The following is a 25941-nucleotide window of genomic DNA, read 5'->3' on the forward strand; positions in this document are numbered from 1 at the left end:
GCTGCAGCAGGAACAGCATGGGGCAGGGCCAAACAGCCCCCCACCATTGCCAAGGCCTGCGCAGGCACAGCATGACTCGGAGGAGGAACAACCTGAGCCTGCCCCAGTAGGCAGAAGGAAGTGTGCCCAGTATGCCTTGGCCTTGGCAAAGAGACAACGCATAGCACATACACTGGCTCAGTAGGAACCCCAGAAATGGTACCTCTCTTTGACTCGCACATAAAATAAAAGGGATGCCTAACTTGACACTACCTGTTTCCAAACATGTATAGGGAGTGTAGTATGTGCATCCAACATAGGCAGCCCTGCAGCACCACGGGAGGATGATTGCCATGTTTTAAGCAATATAAAGCAGTGCTAAGCAGCATTTACCAATATTTAGTATATGTAAACAAAATTTCCCATGCTAACTAGTCCAATGTTGGGCAACGTTGAGCAATGCTGGGCAAGGTTGGGAAAAGTCGTGCAAAGTTGAGCAAGGCCAGGTAAACATGCTCATATTTGCTTTACTGTTCCTTAAGCAGACTGGTCTGCCCAGCAGGAAAATAAAAAGCAGTGACAGGGCTCGAACCCAGCATACTGTGCACTATAGTCACAGTACTGAACTACTAAGCCATGATAGCATTTCAGTGGCACAGGCACAACAGGACAATTGTACAGTAATGCAAACACAAAGAAATCCTGTATCATGTCCCTAAAGAGGCATATGGGTAACCTCCCCCACAGGCCTATGCAGACAGAGAACATCAGGCCAGGCGGTGTGATGTGGGTTGTGTAGGCTTTGAAGTCGCAATCTAATATACGTGACATTGGATGCTAGGATCTGTAGCACAGTAGTATGCCTCAAGCCAGTACGATAGGCAACTGTACAGACTGAAATGGTGTACCGTACATAGCAGTGCAGGCATAGAAAATGTGTATAAGTGTCAGCTGAAACCCTCATCCTACATACACCCACAGTAACAATCAAGTGTGCCCCTGGGTAGAAATGTACAAAGAATAGCTGTCCCCCCTGTATGTAGAAATGGTGATAAGTCTATGCAAAGTGTCTCATGGAAGCCCTGCAGGCACAGCATGATCCCTGTTGATCTATGACACAAAGGTGAACCCTGCTGTAAAAATACAACTTGATTTTCCATACACATATAGTATAAATGTCTATACTGGGCATGCTCACACACTCCAACAAATGTAGTGGATTTCATTCAGTATCACACTGAAAGGTCATACTGGGCATGCTCACACACTTATGCCAAATACGGAGGTGATAATAAGGGATCTATCGACAAATGTAGATAGACATCTCTACTTCCAGAAACACATTCACAAAGTTTTCAGAAAAACATGCTATGTGTTCACACAAACTGCCAAGGTCTGTGCATGTAGGTGAAAGGAGGTTCCCAGTACTCATCAGTCATCAGACCCATCAGAGAGTACCACAACACACTTGCAATGAATCTGACTAGGCACGTTCAGCAGCCAGAAAGACCACTGAAGTACCCTAACAAGAGGATTACTGGCCTCAAACAGTTGCCCCATGCAACAAGACTGAGTGTAACCCAATCTGTTGCATACTGTCTACTCAGGAGATCTTTGCCCAACAGACAGGTCCATGTCATGGCTACACTCAGATCTGTACTGAGTTACAGCTCAATGGCACTAAATATACAGACCCAACTGATATTGCCAACATCCTGGCAGACAGAATCAGTGTTAACTGTACCCCCTCTCACCTATGAAAGAGCACATCTCTATAATGAAAGACTGCAAAGTTGCTGTCATCATGGCTGCACAGGTAAAAAACACTCCCCAAAGACAGTATCACAGCAGCCATGGGACCAGATAACTTCACAGGCTGTGTTCCACACAAACCACAGAATGAACAGGCACCACACTGACGTACCATGTGCAGTCATAGCCTCACCTCATGCTTTGTGCCTGTTGAATGGTGCACAGTGACGGTTATCCCACTACACAAGGGTGGAGACACCACGGACCCCACGAACTAGCGCCCCATTAGCCTGATGAGCCCGCTCTTCAAGGCCATGGAATGTATCATCATACAACATATAAACAATTACATTTGTAATCCCCAAACCCTGGACCACAACCATGTTGGGTTTGTAAAATGCAGATCATGTCATCTAAACCTGATAGATGACATTGAAGCAGTCAACAGAACCGTCGACAAGGGTAAGGTGGTTCACACAGCCTATGTTGATCCTGCTATGGCTTACAACACCACCCCACCCTCTGGAAATATAGATAAACCCACTAAACTAGGTATAAATTGCTATGTCACAAGATGGGTTGCCAACAGGCTTACTGACAGAACACACACTGTGAAAGTAGCAGACTCCAAGTATGACTTTGGACCAGTGATGAGTGCAGTACCACAAGGTCCAGTCCTGTGTCTAGTCCTGTTTAGTATCTACTTGCCTGAAGTAAACTTTAACATGGAAGGTCTGTGGCTACAGAAGTTACCAGAGGACTGCAAACTAGGAGCCATAATTGTAAACACTAAAGATGTGGACATCCTACAAAAGGGCCTCACTGAAACAGATGGCTGTTGTCAAAGCCATGGGCTCTAGCTCAATGCCAAAAGGTGCATTGTCATCCCCTTTGTTAAAAACTCTGTAGCCAAGAACTACAACATAGGTGGCAGTATACTTAACACTGAAAGTGTGGCAAGAGACCTTGGGTCACAGGTGTACCCTGGACACAAGTGTGATAATCACATCCCCACAGTAGTCAGGAAACCCTGCTATGTGGCACACCTCATAACAAAATGTGTCTCATGCAGAATAGAAGAGGACATTGTTCCCCACTACTCATCACTCACTAGAACTATAATAGAGTACAAGGCCACTTTTGCTATGTACCTCACAAGACAACTACAACTGTAAAGCCTGCAGCAATACCTCAAAAAGAGCATTAGTGGCCAGAAATACATGCCATACACAGACCATCTCAAAATGCTCCATCTGTACTCCCTTGCATATCGCCTACTCAGATGTGTTCACTGCCTAACATACAAAGCTATGTCAAACGCAGAGCTGTTGGACATGCTCCACATAAAACACTCACAATCCCTCTGACCTTCGGACCCAAAACCACGAGTGAAATACAAAAGGAAGGGGTGTACCCATTTACATTATGGATATCCACAGCTTCAGGTTAGTGGCACAGCATGAGGCCTTGGAGACCATGCAAGTGCAACTAACATTGGGCAAAGCTGCTCATGAGATTGTAGCCTGCTACAGATTACCTACCTTGTCACAGGAACCTCACTCAGTATTCCTGAGAACAGTGGAAAATATAGAGGTCCTATCAAACACCATTATATGAGGTGATTACAACTACCCAAACACTGAGTGGGAGAATTACTTGTGTACAATGTCCTTTGCCCAATGTTTCCTAGAGTTTAAAAGCTCTAACACCCTGGAACAGCTGGTCACCATGCCCACTAGAGGTGACACCATACTGGACATGATCATCACCAACATGGAGTACCAGTGTTCCACAACAGAGATAAAACCCTTGCTGGTAATATCAGATCATAAAGTAATCACACTGGACATCCACATCCCACCCCCCCCACCCAGTCAATGAAACCACCATGAAGACATTTTCAAAAGCAAACTGCACATGTCCCAAGACAAAAGTGGAAAGTTCCAAAGACCTCTTGCTGTAGGATAATGGTATACAATCTGCCAAATCAGTTACAAGTGAATCCTATGAGCATCTACAGGGATGCATGGATCGAGACATCACAAATAAAACCAAGATACACTCCTCCAAAAATAAGAAAACAATCTGGTGGTCATTGCCCATAAATAAGCTAGACAACAGAAGGAGGAAATTAACACCTGATAGAGCCAACTTCACTAAAGGAAAGGCATCACTGATCATTATTAGGAAGAAGCAATGATCGCTCATAAAATAATTCAAAGACACTTTCAAAATACAAATTGCCAAGGACTGTAAGAATGACAACCACAAAGCCTGCGGTAGCTATACCAGACATGTAGGTGTCAACTTCCGAATATGCTGTCAGCTACTGACAAATGGCAAGGAATACACTCAACCAACTTTCAGTGTCCACATCCTGGGGGACAAGTTCAGTGCAAACTCCCCCTCATCACCCCCAAAAGGGCCTGTGTCCATCACAGAAGTATGCAGAACCCCAGATGTCATGGACATGTAGGTAAAGACAGCCCTCTCCAAAGCCAAGAACACATCATCAGTGAGACTGGATGGTGTTCCAGGCTGCGTCTTACACTAGGCCCAAAAGGAACTACACCCTCACCTACATTCACTGCCCAGACTCAATCGTACCACAGGGTATGTACCCAAAGAATGGCATACACTACCAGTCATCCAGCCTCACAAAGGGGGTGCCACAACAGAACCTGGAAACCATTTCCCTATAAGTCTACTCAGCCTGGTGTACAAAGCCATTGAGCAAATTGTCATGGAACTCATAAAGAGTGACATTGGGGACCTCCAGACACTGGACTGTACACAATCCCACCTTGTTAAAGGCAGATCCTGCCTCCTAAACATAGTTGACTTACTTCAAACAGTTACCAAGGACATAGATGGAGGTGAAAGTAGTCCACACAGCCCATCTGGACCTCACTAAGGACTTTTTACACCATTCCCCACTCTGTCATGATGGACACAATTATCAGCCTGAACATCAACAGCTACGTCACAGGATGTGTGGCCAAGTGGCCTACAGATCAAACACACATATTCAGAGTTGCGGGTGCCATGTCTAACTCTCAGACAGTCACAAATGGCATCCCACAGGTCTTGGCCCTGGGACCCCACATGTTCAGTAGACACTGCTCAGTGGTACAGGCAAGCACGGGGGGAGTATGGCTGAACAGGTTTGCAGATGACTGCTAAGTGTGATTCATAATCAACTCTATGGCTGACACACACATCCTCCAGAAGGGGCTTACAGAGACAGATACCTGGTGTCAAAATAATGCCCCAAGAGGAATGGCAAAGAATGCATAGTCATCCCCTTTGGCTAAAACAAAGTGCAAACAAATTACCACATAGGTGGTACTCCAGTATGTATGGAGAAAGTCATGAAGGCCGTGGGGACACAGTTAGATAGTACACTCTTTTTTGATGATCACATGGCCAAAGTGTTTAGACATTCCTTCTATGTAGCCCACCCAATGTCACCTAATGTAACCCACTTTGTCTAGTCTGATGATGTCACCAACCTACAAATATACCTGTGGAAAAGAGAACTCACAGTAATATGTATAGCGCGTCATGAAAATGTGTACTCCTGTAGTATCATAAACCAGTTAGGTAGGGGTTTGAATCCTGCACATGATAAGTGTGTGTTGGTTTGTGTGTGATATCCTTGGAGAAAAGCAACCGTTTTGGAGAGTACTCAAACACCTTAAAAGTGGTATACTAATCTTTGTCAGGTCTGATGATGTCACCATCCTACAAATATACCTGTGGAAAAGAGAACTCACAGTAATGTGTATAGTGTGTTGTGTTAATGTGTACTCCTGTAGTATCATAAACCAGTTAGGTAGGGGCTTGAATCTTATACTTGACAAGTGTGTGTGTCTGTTTGTTTGTGATCTCCTTGGAGAGGAGCAAGCTTTTTGGAGAGTACTCATACACCTTAAAAGTGGTCTACTAATCTTTGTCAGGTCTGATGAAGTCACCATCCTACAAATATACCTGTGGAAAAGAGAACTCACAGTAATATGTATAGCGTGTCATGTAAATGTGTACTCCTGTAGTATCATAAACCAGTTAGGTAGGGATTTAATTCCTGCACTTGACATGTGTGTGTGTGTGTGTGTGTGTGTCTGTTTGTGTGTGATCTCCTTGGAGAGGAGCAACCTTTTTAGAGAGTACTCATACACCTTAAAAGTGTTATACTAATCTTTGTCAGGTCTGATGATGTCACCATCCTACAAATATACCTGTGGAAAAAAGAGCTCACAGTGATGTGTATAGCACACTGTGTAAATACATACTCCTGTAGTATCATAAACCAGTTAGGTAGGGGTTTGAATCCTGCACTTACAAGTGTGTGAGCCTGTTTGTGTGTGATCTCCTTGGAGAAGTGCAACCTTTTTGCAGAGTACTCATACACCTTAAAAGTGGTATACTAATCTTTGTCAGGTCTGATGATGTCACCATCCTACAAATATACCTGTGGAAAAATGAGCTCACAGCAATGTGTACAGTGCATTGTGTAAATGCATGCTCCTGTAGTATCATAAACCAGTTAGGTAGGGGGTTTGAATCCTGCACTTGACACCTGTGTGTTTGTGTATAATAACCTTGGAGAGGAGCAACCTTTTTGTAGAGTAGTAGAACACCTTACAAGTAGTATACTTATCTTTGTCAAGTCTGATGATGTCACCATCTTACAAACATACCTGTGGAAAAGCAATATCTCAGTAATGTGTATAGCACACCATGTTAATGCATACTGCTCTAGTGTCATGAAGTAGTTAAGTAGGGGGTTGAATCCTGCACTCGGTGAGTATGTGTGTGGCACTGTTGGTCAGTGTGAAGTGGATTTTGCTTTTACTACCGTATGACATATCAGTATACATTGCACATGTGAGTTAGCTGTGTGGCAAATACATATATGTCCATGTTACCTTAATTATTGCATGCGTGTGAACCCTGCTTTCTCCAAGAACACAACTGTCATCTTTCCAGACTGAGCTGCTGCTTCCCAGACCTTAGGTCACATCTGTATGCTTGTGACAAGGCCAGCCACTGCAGTGATCCCTGGCCATCCATGTCACACACACGCATTACGGTTTCTATTGAATTGTGTAAGTGAGGGTTTATGGCCGAGGTATATGTTAGACCTGTTCTAACGCAGCAAATTCTGTCAATGATGACTACTCATTACAGGTGTACAACAACCTTTGTGGATATGCATGCAGACCCCTTATTGCTTATGTGATCCACCGAGGTATTTCAAAATAACTTAGAAAATGTGATTATCAAAGGAGAGATGACGTAACACTTGGTTGCATGTACACATCAGTAACTGTTCAAAATGTTGGTGGCTACTACCTATGTGATACTGTGGGGATACTATGTTCCGTAAAGGTGGATGACTATGCTTAGTTTGGCTACTAGCTTTACTGCATGGGTTTGACAACAGTTATCTGTCTGTATGATACCCTTGTGGAGGATGTGTGTGTCATCTGGAGAATGCATTATAGGCCACAGTATGCATTACCAGACATGGACGGACATATCCCTACTGTGATTGCTTGTACCTAAGAGAGACATATGCCAAACAGGAGTGATCTCAGTCATGGGTGCAGGTGAATACCACTGGTTACTGGTTACTGGCATAGTATAGTACCTGAAGGATCCAAATGTTGCTGTGTGTCCTACATCTGTGTGTCAGTTGTGAAGACTGACTTTAACGATTGGTTATGGTCAGGCTGTTGAAGTTATGTATACTACCAGAATGCAGAACAATGACAGATAGTAACAGTATCACACACAGCACAGTGTCAAAGCATGTCATACACACATGTGTAGTCAGGTTCCGAAATGTGTGTAGTACAATGCATACTGGCCACCAATAGAAACTATCTAGTGTTACTGTGTAATACAGGCCATGTCACCCTGCCCATGTGTCCACTATGAACATACATGCAGACAGTGCACCTCCACCATGTTCACAGATGTACACCTGCAAATCTGTGCTACACAGATCCCACACATACTGTCCACTCTCTAACACATGCTGCCAATACTACACACATCAGCCAAGTGGCACGTGGGTGGACAATGCACTATTTTAACTAACACTGGTGTAAACAATACTACAATGACAATCATAGCTTTAATGCATCATGCCTGCTCAGCTACACCTTCAAGCATATCATTACACTCTACTGCTGACAACATGGTAACATTGCTATACTGCTATAAAGTCACCCTGTGCATCAGCACCATGGTAGCCTGTTCCTGCATCAATGTTACAAATGACAGGAGGTGGCACAGGTTTTTCATCATATGCACAGGGTGTGTTGTTTGTTTTCCAGAGTCCTACAGTGAGCCGTCCAATCGACATGTATATGTGTGTGTGTGTGTGTGTGTGTGTGTGTGTGTGTGTGTGTGTGTGTGTGTGTGTGTGAGGGGTAAGAATACTGCTATGGGCCAATGTTGATGTAATGTGTGTGTGGGTATGTGTTAGCCCTAGGTGTCTGGTTCATGTGTGTGTGTGTGTGTGTGTGTGTGTGTGTGTGTGTGTGTGTGTGTGTGTGTCTGCATGCACACAGTTCCACCATGTGGCTGCCATATACGGGTATTTGTGGGACAGCCACAGACTGTACCTGCCAGGCTTTACAGATCACCATCTCTGGCCAGGGATACGGTACCTGTGCCTGGCAGGGGTGCTACTGACTATCAGGTACTAAGCCAGATTGGATACTATCCCCAGAGGTAGATGGATGTACACTGGACCCAGATCCCTGCTGGGACTGTCCAGAGCCATGTGCACGTGATCTTCTAGGACGTTCTATGGACAGCCCACCCCCAAAATTGCTGGGGCTGGTACTGGCACTACAGGAGCGGCTGTGACTTGAGGGACATCCGTGGTGACTGCCAGCTACTGATGTTGCTGGCATATGTCCACTTCGATGACTCAACCATCCCGCACTGTCCTGACACATGGACATGACATTGCGGAGGACATCTAATGTCTCTCCCCAACGTCTATCAGTGACCTCAGTGTGATGACGGATGGCACCTGCTAGGTCACGAATACTGTCAAATATGGCAGTGTTATGTGCCCTCTGTGCCCTTAGTCCCTGTTTGGTGTACCGTTCCATACATGCCTGTGCCTCCATGACAGCCTGGAACATGCGTGACATTGTAAGACCTATGGCACATCTGCCAGTGGCATGATGAGCAGCAGTGCTCTGACGAGAACCCCTGGACATCTGCCTATGTGGTACGCTTCCAGACATCTGGGTATGGCTGCTGTGTTGAGATGCATGTGCCATGGATACAACACTGTCCTGGCCAATGCTGACTGTACGCTGTCCCTCAGCTAAGGGCATTGGTGATGGATGTATTGGCAGTATGACTGTGTGCATGGATGGGGTGGACACTTGTGTACTGTTGATTGGTGGCCCAACGATAGACCCTGGCAAACATACCTGTGCCTCAACACACCTATCATCATCATCACTATTTTGCTCAGTGACATTGTTTTCCCCTCTGCAGTGAACCAGCCCACAGTCAGCACCTGTGAAAGGAAGACAGGAAACACACTTTACGACCTGTACATGATGTCGGCACGCATGAACACATGCACGCATGAACACATACGCACATGCACACATCACACAAATGCACTCTCACTAAAACAGAAACACACACACACACACACACACACACACACACACACACACACACACACACACACCACCAGCAATCCAGAACATACTCAATAGCAGGTGATGGTGGGGTACAGTATCACAAGGCAAACAGTTATATCACATGTGTCAGCATGCAGGACGTGTGTTGCTCAACAGCATGCAGTGCGGGTGTAGACAGCCCTTGCTAATAACAGTATACATGGCTTTGATGCATGTGTGTTGTTGTTCAGTGATCGGCCTCACCCTGGAATGCAATGTGTACATGGACACAACATTGCTGTGCTAGTATTAAAAGCTCTGCAATGTCCTGTGCACCATCACTCACAGGCATACATACCATGGCCAGATGTGTATCTGTGTGTCACATGTATATCCATTTCTGATTAGAGCGTCTGTGTCTTTAGCAGATGATTGTGGACACAGGTTTAGCACATGCATGCTATGTATACACACAGGATGAGTGGTGCATGTATACCTGATGGAATACCATTGCTCAACATAGCCATTGTACAGTGGTTATGGTGAGTGTAGGACATATTGTGGACATGCCAGTGCCAGCCATGACATGGCATGCTACAACACAACTGCAACATTAAACATCACACATACACAGTGTGTGTCATGTGCCCTATACACTCAATAGCATTACAAGACATGTATGTGTCACTTTGTACAAATGGTGATTGCTATGCATATTGTGTATCGATGCATATGTTTGCACACGCACAACATTGATGTGCATAGCAGCTAATGCTATGTGTGGTACTGTGGTCACTGTAACTGGATGGGGTGTAGTACCATGAGCCATCATCATGCAGCATCATGTGGTCACTCAAGGCTACTAATGTGTGCCAGACTGGCACATACCATGCTGTACTGGAACTGCAGTACCATGGCTACATTCACCATTTCACAGCCAGTTGTTACATCGGTTTGTATGATGCCCAATAGGGGGCATTGCCTAACATGAATGTGTTTTGTGTTGAAGGGTGTCACACAGCCACATGAGAGGCATCTACCCCTCAGGTATATTATGTGTGCTGTGTGGATGACATTTGGGATACTGAAGTGAGACCTTACAGCAGGTGTCTGAATACACCATGTGTAGCATGTTAATGTGTACTACGTATGACAAAGTTGTGTATGTTGTGTGCATGTGTAACAACTCTGCCTATCCAATGTCCACTACAGTGTTGCTACATTTGTGTGGGATGCTCTGTGTATTGTATCTGTTTTAGGCAGCTACCCATGTTAATGGGATGTGCATAGTCTCACAGCAAACATGCACAGTATGCATTATGTGTAGGTGTGATACGTGTACATGGCCTACACCTCACCTATGACATGCACATATAACTAGCAATTTTAAATGTAGAACACACTCACCAGCATGGGTCTGCTGCCTTGCTGTCACACCAGAGGGACCTACAAGGATATGAGACAGTTTGTCAGTGGCAACAACTGTGGCATTGCTACTGTGTGTTTGCAATGTTACAGTAGTACAACAGTTGACGGTCACAGGCCTACAGATTATATTCCTAATTATTAGTATTGCACAACACTAGGCATCACATCTTCTAACTACACAGTACACATCTCACATAAGCATGCTCTACCAATAGAGGTAACAGTAGTCTACAGCTATGCTATGTTACCTGCATGCTCCGTGTCAAATTGCCATGTGGCTCCCGCCTCCATGATGATACATGTTACTTGTTGTTGTTGTTGTTGGCTAGGAGCCACCTGGCTCAGGAGCAGCTCCTCCACTCTGGTGAGGGGGGGATGGATGGCTAACCCACCACCTGTGGCAAGCTGTTGTCTATGGATATCAGATGCATGCTGCCAGACACATCTAATTAAATCACTGCAGTGATGGTGTACCTGCTCATATGTCTGGTTATGCATGCCTATGTCATTTACCCTACGGACAAGATCTTGCCACAGTGCAGTCCACTCATGCTGGTCCTGGCTGATTCTGGAGAACAGCAGGGCATAGTGCTGCACCAGGCTTGTTGTTATCAGTTCCTCCTCTGCCGGGCTATAGCTGGGGTTATGACGGTGGGACATGTCCCTGGAAGACAATGAAACAATATGTGTGAGCAAGTCATGTGGCACACTTAACATTCTAAAGTACAGATATCAATAAACTGCCATATATAGCAACCTATTGGCTGTCAGAGGATACACACTTTCAGTACCACATATCAGTGCTCAGCCCACAACTGCCTGACAGTGCCTGGCACACCTTATATATCAAACCATGTTTTGCACAGCAACAAAGATAAACCAGTATGTAAGACTATAAACAGTACATGGCACACTGTATGCGAGACAATGCACCACCTAGCCACAGGAGGTATATATCAAGCTAATGCATCAAGGAATATGTAACCATTGCAATGATTGTAAAGTCCATTTACAGTATTACCAGTATACCACACTAATCGTTGATGGCAATCCCCTGCCTAACAAATGTGCACATTTGTTAATATAGGTGGCATACTGCTGTACTACACTATACATGTTGCTAGATACGCACCTATATCCTGTAACACAAATATGACCGAGGCCATGATACAGGCATACACACACACATCAGACATACATACCAGACACAAAGGTATGGCAACCCAGATGACCTTTACCTGTGTACCATACAGTACTGTGTGTCAGTAGTTACGAAAACTTATACCTGAGGTATGTAATCTGTGAGGACTACAGGGAACATACAAAACAGTGCTTCCAAAAAATGTGGACATACACCATACTGTGCTGTTTAGGCATACAGCTTCAGGTAGTACTACAGTTCATACAGGAGTTGTATTCACCAGCAGTAACACTCAATAAGCATACATGTACTGCTTTAGCCTACTATGGGACACCCCAGTCGACACCAAGGGACTACAACAGACTGTATGGCGTACTGCTTTTTCCACCTAGCAATTGCATACACATGTCTTACTGGGATCACAGCTAGGACACATAATACCATGACAGAAACAGTTTCCCACTAAGCTATCACACATATACAGAACACTAACACATTCACCAACACATTCACCATCACACTCAGTCAACCTCACATAGCAATTATTGCAACAAGTACATGTGGGTGTGTATCACTTCATAGGTAGGCAATAGGCTGTTGGTCCTAGGGCCTATAGAGGTCTAGCCATACGCTACCCTGGCCTTTGACACACAGGTAATTACGTTTCACATGGCCCTGACAAGCAGAGCCACAGAGGTGATTCCTGGGGTGTATTTCCTATCTCCCATACAATCATCAGGATTGTTTATGACGACTGCTAATTAGGAGCTTTGTTTACTATTGATAGGTGGTTTGTTCCAGAGTATGGGATGTCTCTGAGATAGGAATCTATCCCTCCAGCATGTGCTGTTTATTGAGGTCACAAGGTTTAGGTCCCTAGAGTGTGTAGCTCATAGGGATTGTGATCTGTTTACGTGGAGCATGTCCAACAGCTGTGGGTTTGACATAGCTTAGTATGTTAGGCAGAGGTCACCTCTGTGTAGGCGGTATGCGACACAGTCTAGCTGTGGGTTTGTGAGACGGTCTGCATAGGGCATCTGTTTGAGGCCGGTATTACTCTTTGTGAGGTATGTCTGTGTCGTTTCCAGTTGCTGTAGATGTCTTGTGAAGTACATACCACATGGGGCATTGCACTCTATAATGGGCTTTATGTGTGATGAGTAGAGGGGACACTGACCTATATTTCCCTGGATGACACACCTTTTGTGATGAGGTGTGCCACGTAGACAGATGACATGACTAGTGTGGCACTGTGATTATCAGAGTGGAGACTACTGTCCACCTGTGTCCCATGGTCTCATCACACCTTCGGTGTTTAGTAGACTACCACCTATGTGTTAGTTAATGGGTACAGAGTTTTTGCAAGAAGGGATGCCAATGCAGTGTCAACATTGAGCTTGAGTCCATAGCTTTGTCACCAGGCATCTGTTGCAGTAAATATGTCCCTGTCTCTCTCTCTCTCTCTCTCTCTCTCTCTATATATATATATATATATATATATATATATATAGATAGATATACACATACATATAAACATCCATTGGTGTACATATAGATATACATATAGGCACATATACAGTCCACCTTTCATGGTAGGGATATCACTTATGTGAAGGCTGTGAGGTATACAGTTATGTCATAATATTGCACAGTGTTGTGAGGAATGCATTGAACAGCGTTTAACCACCACATATCATATACCAGAACTGTAAGCTGTCTTGTTTGCCACACACTGCAACCTACATATAAATATGCACATAACAACCTTCAACAACATATTTATGTCCACCCTTCACAAACAGTTGCAGTATGTCCCTTGCTCTATGCACATGTACAGATGCTAATATATCTGACACAGACAGATCTCTCCATATATGTGTGCCATACACACACAAGGTCCACACTGTTGTAAGTTTGTGTACCTCATGGCTGACCTGTTGGGCCTTGCTGCAACGTGAACAGGTGTCACATGTGAGCACACAGTAATATCAGAGGGTGTATATATAGCTGCAAATGCTAGATTAGCATACTAGCCTGGTACAGCTGTTGCCAATGCTAAGCTACACATTAATGTGACTATCATGCATTTGTTACTCTGTCACATCCATGTTTATATAACTGTATGCGCTATTCCCCCAAACAGACATTTTACAGAACACAGATAACATGGATCAGATGTTTGACATTTAATGCTGAACTACATATGTCATAGACATATCCCACTGCACACAGCTACACACTGATTTTTCCATGGCAGTAGTTATGCAGGGCATCTGTGCATAGATACAAACTGCTGCCACATATGTATGATTCAAACTATGTAGAGTACTCTTCATAAACATCTACTACATGCCAGTAAATACATAGCTGTTACATACCTTTCCTTTGTATGTGTTCGTATTTGTCGTTTCCGTGTGTTGTGTAATAGATGTATTTATTATATCTCATTTATTTTTTGAGATATATTTATCTTTTTTCAATATATATTTTTTTCAATATATTATTTATTTTTCAATATATTAATTTTTTTTTTACAATATATTTTTTTCCGGTATATTTTTTTCAATATATATATATTTTCAATATATTTTTTATTTTTCAATATATTATTTTTTTTTCCAATATATTTTTTTTCAATATATTTGTCTTTTGTCTATATATTTTTTTTCAATATATTCTTTTATTTTTTCTTTCAATATATAACTTTTTCTTCCGATATATATATATTTTTTTCTGCAGCTGTTGTCTCCGTCTGCATCCGTGTCTCTCTCTCTCTCTCTCTCTCTCTCTGTACCTGCAATGAAATGATTGCATGTGTGGACAGCAAGTACAGCCTGCTTTTATGGGTATCTGCACATGTGGATGTGATGGCCTCTGCACCAATTGTTGGCCACCATTGGGCAATTGCATGCAGCCTGCTGTGTGGTACTTTCAGTACTCACTGTCATAGCAACCAAATGCTATAAATTGCTAAGTCAGGTAGGCGTAGCCCTTTCAGCTTTCCAAAGTGGGGACCATGCTTGTTTGCTGTGGACACTGTTGTGTAAGTCAGAAGGTTGGTATACTTCTTATAACTGATGCTAGGGGTGTAGCCAGTGATTTGAATGTTATACTCAGACCTGAATGTTGCCACTTCCAGTACACAGTTGACAGTGTAGATTTGTACTCAACCCTACAAATGCTAACACAAGATACATTGGAGTATGTAGTTTCTTTTCTACTTATACAATTAGCTGCCATACATACGTAGTTATTGAGATGTTTTCATTTGCCACATGAACTGTTTGTGAACTGCTATACTGTGGATATTAATGTACTCACTTCTGCAGTTTGTGTTTTTGTTTGTTGACATTAGCACAGGATGCTCATGAAAACTGGACAATTCCAGTACTGAGTATGCCTACCTACATCCTTGCTGGACCTTGAACACACAGGTATTTTGTACATTTGGGTGGGGATTTTCCTGCTATGATACTGTGTGGGGGTTGTAAAGTGCTGCTGTAACATTATTTACTGCTAAAATGGCTGGTTCTGTTATCACAGTCATGTAATGCTATTCCACAACTACTGCTGGTAAAGTTCCACAGAACAGGTTTTGTGTTATGGCATTCCTATCTAACCTTTACATTCACTCATTCTGATGCATGATATATATATTTCAGCAACAACATGCTGTATGTCTACTGTGGCTTAGTGGTACGTCATGCAGTCTAGTGTGTCCGGGGTTCGAAATTGACATTGGTGTTTTATTTTGCTGCTGAGCAGAACAAGGGCCCTCACATGCAGGGTGACTAAGGCACTTTTAAGCAGTTGTAAGCGGGTTTGCACGGGTTTGCACGACACTTAGCAATACTTAGCTAAGCACACACAGGCACACACTCGCGCAAACCCACTAACTACTGCTTGAAGGTGCTTACTCCCGCTAACCCCCGCGCTCATTTCTTTGAAAGAAAAGAAAATGTGGAGATAGGAAAGTGGTGAAAAAGGGGCACAAAGAGGGAAAGACAGTAGGGAAAACCACTTGGGATGTACAGGACGGGTGTAGGGAAGGTCCATAGCTGCCCATTTCTTTAACAGCAACAGCTGTGCATATACTAGTAATTTGGATGGAAATTTGAAACCTTCCACCCCTGAGAGAGGGGTGGGGACAACAAAGTATGTTGTACTGCCAATTAAATTTCAGTTTATGTGTCCAGCAGACATGTGTGCAAAATGGGCAGCTATGTATGGGGCGCAATTTTTTTGTCGGAGCAGTTTGCCCATTTTTTTTTCAGGTGACAGTGGAATGTGAGGTAGGAGAAGTAGGTATATTTTGGGAGGTAGGTTGGGGAGGTAAACAGACAAGACAAACAAGATTCATACAGGGGCGGAATATGACACATGGAGTGGGTAAACACCATTGACGGGGAAGGGTGTTTGGAGATCGCAAGCCCATGAGCCCACAGATGGCAACAGTGGAACCGAGAGCCCCATCCATGGGCAGTCACCATTGCATCTTCACAGCCTGGAGCGTGGCTGTGCTGGGGGCTGCATAGGAGGGGCAGGCTCACCCATGAGTCACGCCACTCTTGCCTCGAGCTGATGTAGAGGATCAGCAACTGAACACTCGATCTCCCTACGCACCATAGCCTGGACCGTTTGGAGGGTGATAGGTGGCCATCCCCTGGCCATGCTTGCATGGGGGGACGAGCCCCATCCCCTGCAGCACTTCCACCCAAAGGTGGCACAGGACCAACGGAGGAGGAGGTCCCGGGCTGGGCACCGGACCTGCTGGTGCCAGGTGCCATCGCCAGCTGAGGTGGGACAGGTGGGTCGGCTGGGACCGGCCTTCCCATATGTTCTATTTTTAGGAGGATTTAATGAAAATATTGGTCAGTAATAGCCAACAGCATTCCAATTTAGTTGTAACAGCATACAGTAGTAATCCCATTAACCCAACACACCAGAGTTCCAACAGTTGAACAGCAAGCATAACACATGAATATATAGAACAACAGTGGATATTCCAACAGCATGCAGGACTGATTGGTGGCAACAGGCCACCAAGATTGTGGTATGTGAACAGGGCACATGTATCAAAGTAAGTGCAGATATTTATTAACCAATAGGACATGTGTCCCAACAAATGTTATGAGATTAGACATATCCATTGAGGTGTGGAATTGCATTGTTTATGCACATACAGTAGGGTGTAAAAAGATACCTCCATTAACAACTTACATATACTTATAGTTTACACTACATTCCTATTGACTACAGTTATATATTCTCTACATGTATTATTACACTGGGCAATGTCCGTTAAATTGTAAAATGGGTTTTGCTAGTTCTTGATATACCTGACCTGTATCTGACATACAAACTGTCCTGGATGCAGATGTTACTGCTACATATTTATATATTTCATTTATATTTATATATCGACATATCTGGATGTTTTCAGGTGACATTATCAGGTATATGTTGACAGCCTCCTACATTTCTAGCAGCACACTGACATTTCTGGGGAACACAATAACAAGCTACTCATGTGCCAGATTAACCTGTACATGCCAGCCATGAACCAACAGTTGAGGATTGTATATATGCTTAACAGCTACTGGCACTCGCTTCATCCACTTTATATGGGCCTACCCATGTGTGGGTTGACTGTGCTTAATACAACAGTACTATTTCTATAATGCAAGGGTACAACAACATATCGAAGAAAGTGACACGGACATGCTCCAGGAATTATACCTTTATTAATTACATTAGACACTTTTCTAGTGGCTGTCTCATTTATTTGATATATCAGTGCATGCAGAGGTCTTTTATTCAAGACATATTATACTTTTATTAATGGGTTACAACACCTTTTCATGCTGTCTTACTTATTTTATATAACAGTACATGCAGAGAAGTTATTCAACACTCATTATACCTTTATTAATGGTTTACAGCACTCTTTTTTCAGGCTCTATCACTTCTTTTATATAACAACACATGCAAAATAATTACTAACCTGCCTGGTGGTGCAGCCTTAGCAGCCTATCTGCATAGGCTTGCTGATTCGCAGCACGGACACCTGCAGCTGTGAAGTAAATGAAGGGATATTGAGACATACCTATCCATAACATAGACTACAATAGCAATTCTTACATACTTCATTCCATGGCTACATACTCAGTAGTGGGGCATTTTCCATTTCACGGGCCTCCTATATCCACTGGTTCAGTCGGTCCTCTTTGTGTCTCTTCAGGTCTGAGAAGTGGTGTCTGATCTGATCACCAGTTCGAGGGACGCCTGTGGCACTGGTGAGATCATGTCCTAGATGGTTCCAGGCTTCCGCTTTGTACTCAGTGCCCTGAAACTGGCCCTGCAGGAGTCTTGCATCATGATGATGGACAAGGAGCCAAACCATTACTTTTGACTCCTCAATGCCCCACCGTTGCGCTCGAAAATGAAATCCCTCTCCAACACTGGCCATACTGTCTGCAGATGGGAGCTACAACCAGTTATGGCAATTATTCCCACCTATGGAGCTTAAATATGCCTCATTTCCCGCACGTATTTGTGATTGGCTGGTTTTGAAAAATCTCAGCTAAAAGCAAACCTGCTTAGCAATGGGTAAACTTCCATTGATATATATGTGTGTGTTGGAAATGCATCCATGTTTAAAGCTGTCATGGCTTAGTGATATAATACTGTGATTATGGTGCACAGTATCCCAGGTTCAAGGCCTGTCATTGCTTTTTATTTTACTACTGGCCAGACCTGCTAGGAGGTGTGGCTGTGTTTAACCGACTTTGCTCAACTTTGCCCAACATTGCTCGACGTTGCTCTATGTTGCTCTACGCTGCCTGATGTTGCCCGATGTTGCCCAATGTTGTGCTAGTTAGCGCGGTGCACAGCTCCGTGCGAACATGTTTTGTTTGCACTAGTTGGCGCGATACGCAGCTCCACGCAAAACTATTGTGCTAGTTAAAGCAGTGCTAAGCTATGAGCAATTGTACTTAACTGTGTTTAATACTGGTAAACTTTGCTTAGTAGTGCTTCACATTGCTTAAGATATGTTACTTATGCATTTATCTGTATGCATGACCATTCCACCTTCTTATATATATACATATATAAAATATCGTTCACTACCACATAGGCCATTTCAATGCATTTTACTGAAATTTAAAAGGTAAATGTCAGGAATTCTTTTTATGCACACATTTCCTGCAAATACAGGTAGTGGAGTGGCGGGACTTGAACCGGGAATGCTTTTTTTTTGTGCGAGGGCTCTACCACTATGCTATTGCTATTTGGCTTAATTTGGATATAAATAGTTTATTATCCTCTTCGATGTCTACACTGCTAACTGTAGCTAAGCAGTGGGCAAACCCGTGCATACACATGCAAATACGGGCAGCTATATCGTGAATAATTAAAAAAAAAGGAAAGATTTACATTTTAAACTTGTACAGGGATTTAGAATGTGGGGGAGTGTAGTGTTGGGTATGTGGACATTTGATCAGACTCACTCATTTCAGTTGACATTTGCACTTTAGGCATTTGCAGGGCCGTGGATATTTGGACTGCTTGGCAGTCTGACATGCCCCCTGCACTTGTGCATGCTCCGTGTAAGCCTTGGAGTTGAGTCAGCGCACCCTCATGGATATGCATGATGCGCTGACATCATACTCTTAGACTGCAGTTTCCGTGTAAGACTTAGTCTTACACGGAGGATTAGTGAATCCCAGCCATGTTTTTTTTACTATCATATAATGGATTAGTTCATGTTTCATCAATGTATTTAAAAACACTGTCATGTATGGAATTTCTTATTTGGAAAATAAACTTTGGAATGGATGAGAGATTGTGGGTTCTTTTCTGAAACAAATATCTTTCCAATATTTTTATTTATTTACTTGCAATAACTGGTGTTATATACAATTGCATCAAGTTGCTGCACAACGCCTTCATAGTCTATTCCATAACAGTACATTTATTTAACTGGGAAAGTCCAACTTGGAGCGAAGCCAATTTTCAGCAGAGGCCTGGGGAGAAACAATCCAGACATATGTCTGTAATATGGGAGGAAACCAGAGAACCCAGAGGAAACCCACATGAACAGAATTGAACCAGAGAACCTCTTGCTGTGAGGGGACAACACTACTGCTGCACCACTGCATCATCCATGTACCTTAAATTCTTATGCATAAAGACATCTAATGTTCCCAGGTGCATTATTAAAATGAGACTGTCAGATGTTAGCCCTCAAGGCTAGTAAGCCTTGAAATTTTGTGCTTACAGTCTTTGTCTTGAAATGTTGTAGTCACACAGTCTTTGTCTACCTAAGTAACAGAAGCAATAGTCTAAATGAATAGTGCTTTCTGAGCATTGTTTTAAATGGTGGGTATGCACAAATATAAAGGCAGATGGTATTGCAGCAAGAATAAATTCAGTATTCTTTATTTATTGATAACTATAACATAATGGTACCTAGCAATCATTTTTCTTAGAGTTATTCATTTCATTTTAAATTCTGCTAAACTCTAACTCTCAATTATACCAAGAACCTCTGAATAAGTCTATGTTCCACTAACAATGTCACAGCTGACAGGCACACTTTGTACAAGCAAGTTAAAAATCCAAATGTTGTTAGCAAGCCAAATATCACACTGCTGATGGTTTAACGGGCAATGCAGATCTGCTTCATCTTGTAAATCGGAAAAGAAAATGGCTTGATGAAATTCACACACCAGCTGTCTGGCTTCATCTTGGTGCTGAAGTTGTGCACAAAAAATCTTTTTCATTCTGCAGCATAAACAGAAGTCTTCATGCAGCACCAAAGTCCTTATGGCTATTTGTTGTTTATAGATTATCCAGCATTATAAATATTCTGTCTCATAAAAAGAAAATGTCAGTTCAGCTGTACAAATTTCTTGCCATCTTCTTTCTATGGTTTGAACTATTTCTGTATTTCCTTTTACATGTTATTATCTTTTGGAGTGATTATATATCTCCACTTGCTTTTTCTGGGGGTGGGGGGGGTGGGTAGAAAGCCATGTCTGGTAAATGCGGCATCAGTATCCTAATCCCATTCCCATGTTTTTGCCTTTCCTTTCATCGTATGCTAGTATATTCGCCAGATGGAAAAACAAAGGATGGGATGAGATGTGTGCCAGCTCTGGTGAAAGGATGAACATCAGGATCAATTCTAGTCAGAGTCCCACCAGACTGGCCCTTGAAGAAGCCTTCTTCTAGGGTAGCTGATAATGTGTCCATTTCAAATGGAAGTTATACAGTGGCCTGACAAATGACCTGTGTAGTCAAGTGTGCATTGCCAACCCACTGAACTACATATTCCTTTGTGTAATGATTTTTAAGTCAGGAATACGTTAATACTGCCATTACCACCTAGAATGACCACCTTTTCAAACAGTCAGCCCTTGCCACCCTCCCTTCAACCTGGCAAGTACTATTCAGACCTAATAATGGGTCACTATCAACACCATTCTATGCCTGAACTAGCAATAATGGAAAGGGAGTCAGTGCCAGGATGTCTTCTTACTTCCTGTCTGTTAACCACCAGGAACATGTTATTCTATCAACAACAGTTTAATCCAAGGAATTGTTCTTGTGAAAACTCACTCATTCAATGAGTTCAGAATTTTATGATGTTATTTTTTTGAAAACTGCAATTTAGTTTTCATATCATGACTGTTTGCTTCTAGTGTATAAGGTTTTTGAATGTTTCTGTAATAATTCCAACTCCAGTTGGAGTTTTTTTTTTTATTTGTTTTTGAGGCATTGTATTTAGAAAGATAATTTAAGATGGTCTTTACCCACTCTCTACATTTGTGTGACTGAAATGAAAGAGACTCAGGAACATAAAATCAAATATAACATTCCTGACTGGTGGATTCCTGAAGGAGACAAATTTTCTAAAGATATCTATTTGTGGAGTTTAACAACAATAGCTTCAGTTCTCAATTTTAAATCACTAATTTTGCTAATGAAAAGTTGAAGTTCTGTACTTTTTAGACTTTCAGAAATGTAGTCTTTCTCAGGGAGAAACTCAACTGGATAATAACATCTTTTTTCTTTGCTATACATCTAAAAATCATATCTAGCTTTTAATCCAGACTTACGTCTGTCTATGCAAAAAAGCAACTATAAATGAAAAAAAATCAGTACCATCTGATAAAAAGGCAGTACTATGATGATGATAAATGTTCAAAACTAAATAGACTTCATATTTAGTGTAAATAATTACAGTTTTATGAACTAAAACACAAAGAGTTCCGGTGATACAGAATCACCTCATGTGATACTTGCTGTCATGAAAGAGGATGCTGCCAGCACAGCTATCTGGAATTTTGTAAATATTATATGTCATTTGTGAATATCAACATGATTTATATAGGATGCTTGTGTCAAAACAGTACTAAAACTGTATGTCATGTGTATAACAAACTGGTTTGTACAGATATGTATGTTTATAAAGTGCTTGTGCTTAAAATGTAACCACAGCATGCCTATTGGAAGTGAACAGAAATGTACATGTACTACTGTAACTGTTTAAATGTATGCATTTTAGGAGTAGAAACTGGAATACAGGAGGATAACTTCAGAAAAATAGCTGACATTAAATTACTTTATAGGCTAGGCTGGAGATATAATGTCTGTACTAGGGAGCTTTCTGTCTTATCTTCAGAGTGAACTAATTACTACCTCTGAAAGTATGAAGGAGTGTAATTGTTTTATGACCTCCAGCATCTGCTAAAACTTTGAAGTATATGTATTTTCACAGGTAGATGCTAAAGACTGGTTTTACCTGGGATAGTCAGATGACAAGAAATGATATAATTCTGCGAGCTATCCCAGCATATTTGAGATATTAATTTGAAAACTCTCTGAGATAGAGGGCATTCTGTATTCTGTCTTGGATCTGGCAACAAGAAGACCCATTCACCACACACCTGCCTTGCTTTGATGAAGTAAGTTTCTGGGCAACATTATAGTTCTCTTGGATATAGTCAGGAATATAGCAAAGTTTAGTTCGGATATTTCTTTAAGACTTCCCTGCAAGGTTGTTTTAAATATTTCCTGTGATTTTGAATTCTGATGTCACTGTGATTATATACCGAGTATTTTCTTGTTTTTTTATTATTTATCATTAAATATATTAAACCTTTCATTGTGGCTGATCTGTCTAGAGATATTTAAGTTTTGAGAGTACTTGCATGTTTATTTAGTGACACTATGTGGGCCACTCCTAATAGCTTTGTTCTTGGTCAAACTACCATTTGTATTAATATTACACAGTAAGATTGCACACCCTTTGTTAAGGGCTTTAAAGTATCCTCTCAGTGAATGTTCTCCACTGTTGCCACTTTTCTGGATTGAGGCTCCTTCATAACTGGTTGGCAGTGGTGGGTCATCACATTATTGTTGGCAGTGGAGGGATAGCCATATATTGGGATTCAGTGGTGTGGATATTGAATTCCTGTAGCCTATAGACAGTGGTCACTAAATAATGTGTTTGTACTCTCAACCAGCCACATGGTAGACATTCAGAGTTTCATATCACAATAGTTTTATTTATTATATGTTAGCTTAGTTAGTCAGGGAGAGCAGGCAATGATGTCAGCAGAGGAGTATGGCAAGATAACAAGGAGCCAGTTGGCTAAGATGTGCAAAGACAAAGGACTGGTGCATGCCAACTTGTGTAAAGCAGAAATGATTGCAGCTTTAGTCACAGTTGCATCACAGACCAGCAACTAGGAGGACAACCAGACTGTCCTTGGAGATGTACAACTCTCAGAAAATGGACAGTTCAACTTTGCTCATAGGACTTAAAAAATCCATCCGGAGTTAACAAGACTTGAACTACAGGCTAAATGTTTGGAACTAGAATCAGAAGAGAGACTGTGGCATTTGGAGGCTGAAGAAAAAGAGAAACATATCTCATTAGAATCAGAAGAGAGACTGAGACATATGGAAGCCAAAGAAAATGAGATGCAGAGACAACAAGAAAAGGAGATGCTGATTCTTCGCCAGGGTCATGAAGGTAATAAGAAAGGGAATAACCATACCCCAGAAGCAATAAAGGTCAGTAAATCTCTTACACAATTTACAGAAGGTGATCATTTTGACAGTTTTATTCATAAGCTTGAAAGGATTGTAAACAGTATAATGTTGACCATGGGCTCTGGGTATGGTTACTGACTCCCTTACTCCATGGTAAAGCTGCAACTGCCATTTCTAAATTGTCTGATACTGATTGCTTAAATTATAATACAGTTAAAAATTGTTTATTAGAGTGTTTTAAGTTAACACCTGAAGCTTATAGAAAAACGTTTCTTGAGTATAGACAAAAGGCAAATGAAAGTGTGTGTAAATATATTGCTGAGTTAAGCACTTATTTTCAAATGTGGGTCAGTGGGTGTCGGGTCACCACTTTTGAAAGGCTGGCAGACCTGTTGGTGAGGGAACAAACCCTTAGCACTTTGCCTGAGAACACGAGAATCTAGTTGGCAGATAGAGTATGTAATACTGTAGATGAGCGGGGTAAAAAGGGAGACCTATACCTAGCAAGCAGGGCATCACTGCACAGGAAAGTGATATCCAGTACTGTACATGGGTCTAAGGGAATCCATGGTGGGAAACCTAAACCATCCCAACAGAATTCACCAGTTATAGGGGAAGCCACTAGTTTTGGTACACAGCCAGGATCTTGGGTTAAATGTTTTAAATGTAATCAGTAGGGTCATGTAGCATACAGATATCCATGGAGGCAAGATGGGGAACAAAAGGTGGGGGAGCCAGTAAGTGGGAATTACAGAATGTCAGTAGTAAGTTGTCTGGAGACAACAAGAGTACCAAACTAACACAAGAGGTTACATCCTATCTTAGTAGATGGAAAACAGGCCACTGCCTCTGACCTAACCACTCTGAAGCCTGCAATGGATAACGAGGAGCACTACTTGCTTCAGCAGTCTACTCCAGTCAGAGCTTTAGGAAAGACCCTATTCCAACTACCTTTGCCTAGGGCTCACCTTGACTGGGAGTGTGGAAAAGGAAGCAATCAAATAGATGTGTTTGAGGATACCCATGCAGATGTCCTGATAGGGGATGAGTTTGATAATGCAGTACCTTTTTGCATGTAGGTAAAGGCAGTTAGGCATGTAGACAGGCATGTGGGTCTGGTAGCCTGGGGTGACCTAGACAGACCACACACTTGAAGCCAAGACTGGTGAGGTGGTTACTTCAGAGAGGGAGCTATGATGTAGCAGTGAGACTAAATGTGAACCACAGGTTGCTGGTGGGTACTAATATTCCCTTGAACAGAGTGATTACAAGAGCAGAGATGAGTAGTAGTACCCAGGCTGACAGTGAGGCACTGCTGTCAGAGAATACCAGACTTCCTGTGAAAGAGGAGCTAGGAAGGGTTACAAAGAGACAGTTGAGACTTGATCATCTCTCAGATACCACATTACAAGGCTTGAGGGAGGTAGCCAGGGAGGCGCCTGACTTTCAAGGAAAAGGGGAATCTATATACTGGGACAAAAGGTTACTGTAATGAGAGTGGATCACTGAGGGAGGGCTAGATAGTGAGAGAATACAGAAGTTGGTAGTGCTCAGAGCCTACCATTTGACACTTTTAGCCATAGCCCATGACATTCCCTTTGCAGGTCCTATGGGCATAAATAGTACAGAGAGATGTTTTATGCAGACCTTTTATTGGCCTGGGATTTCCAGGTATGTAACTGGTACTGCAGCACATGTGAGCAGTGCCAAAAGATAGGCATGGCAGGAGACTAGGTCAAAGCTCCTTTGGTGCCTTTGCCTGTGATTGAGGAGCTGTTTCAGAATGTAGCTATGGATACTGTAGGGCCCCTGAGTACCCCAAGTTCTACAGGAAAGAAGTATATCCTAGTGGTAGTAGATTATGCTACCAGATAGCCTGAGGTTGTGGCTGTGTCCTCCATTGAGGCAGAA

Source organism: Protopterus annectens, chromosome 3.part0 (genome assembly GCF_019279795.1).
Source record: "Protopterus annectens isolate FY-2018-M chromosome 3.part0, PAN1.0, whole genome shotgun sequence".
NCBI classification, from domain to species: Eukaryota; Metazoa; Chordata; order Ceratodontiformes; family Protopteridae; genus Protopterus; species Protopterus annectens.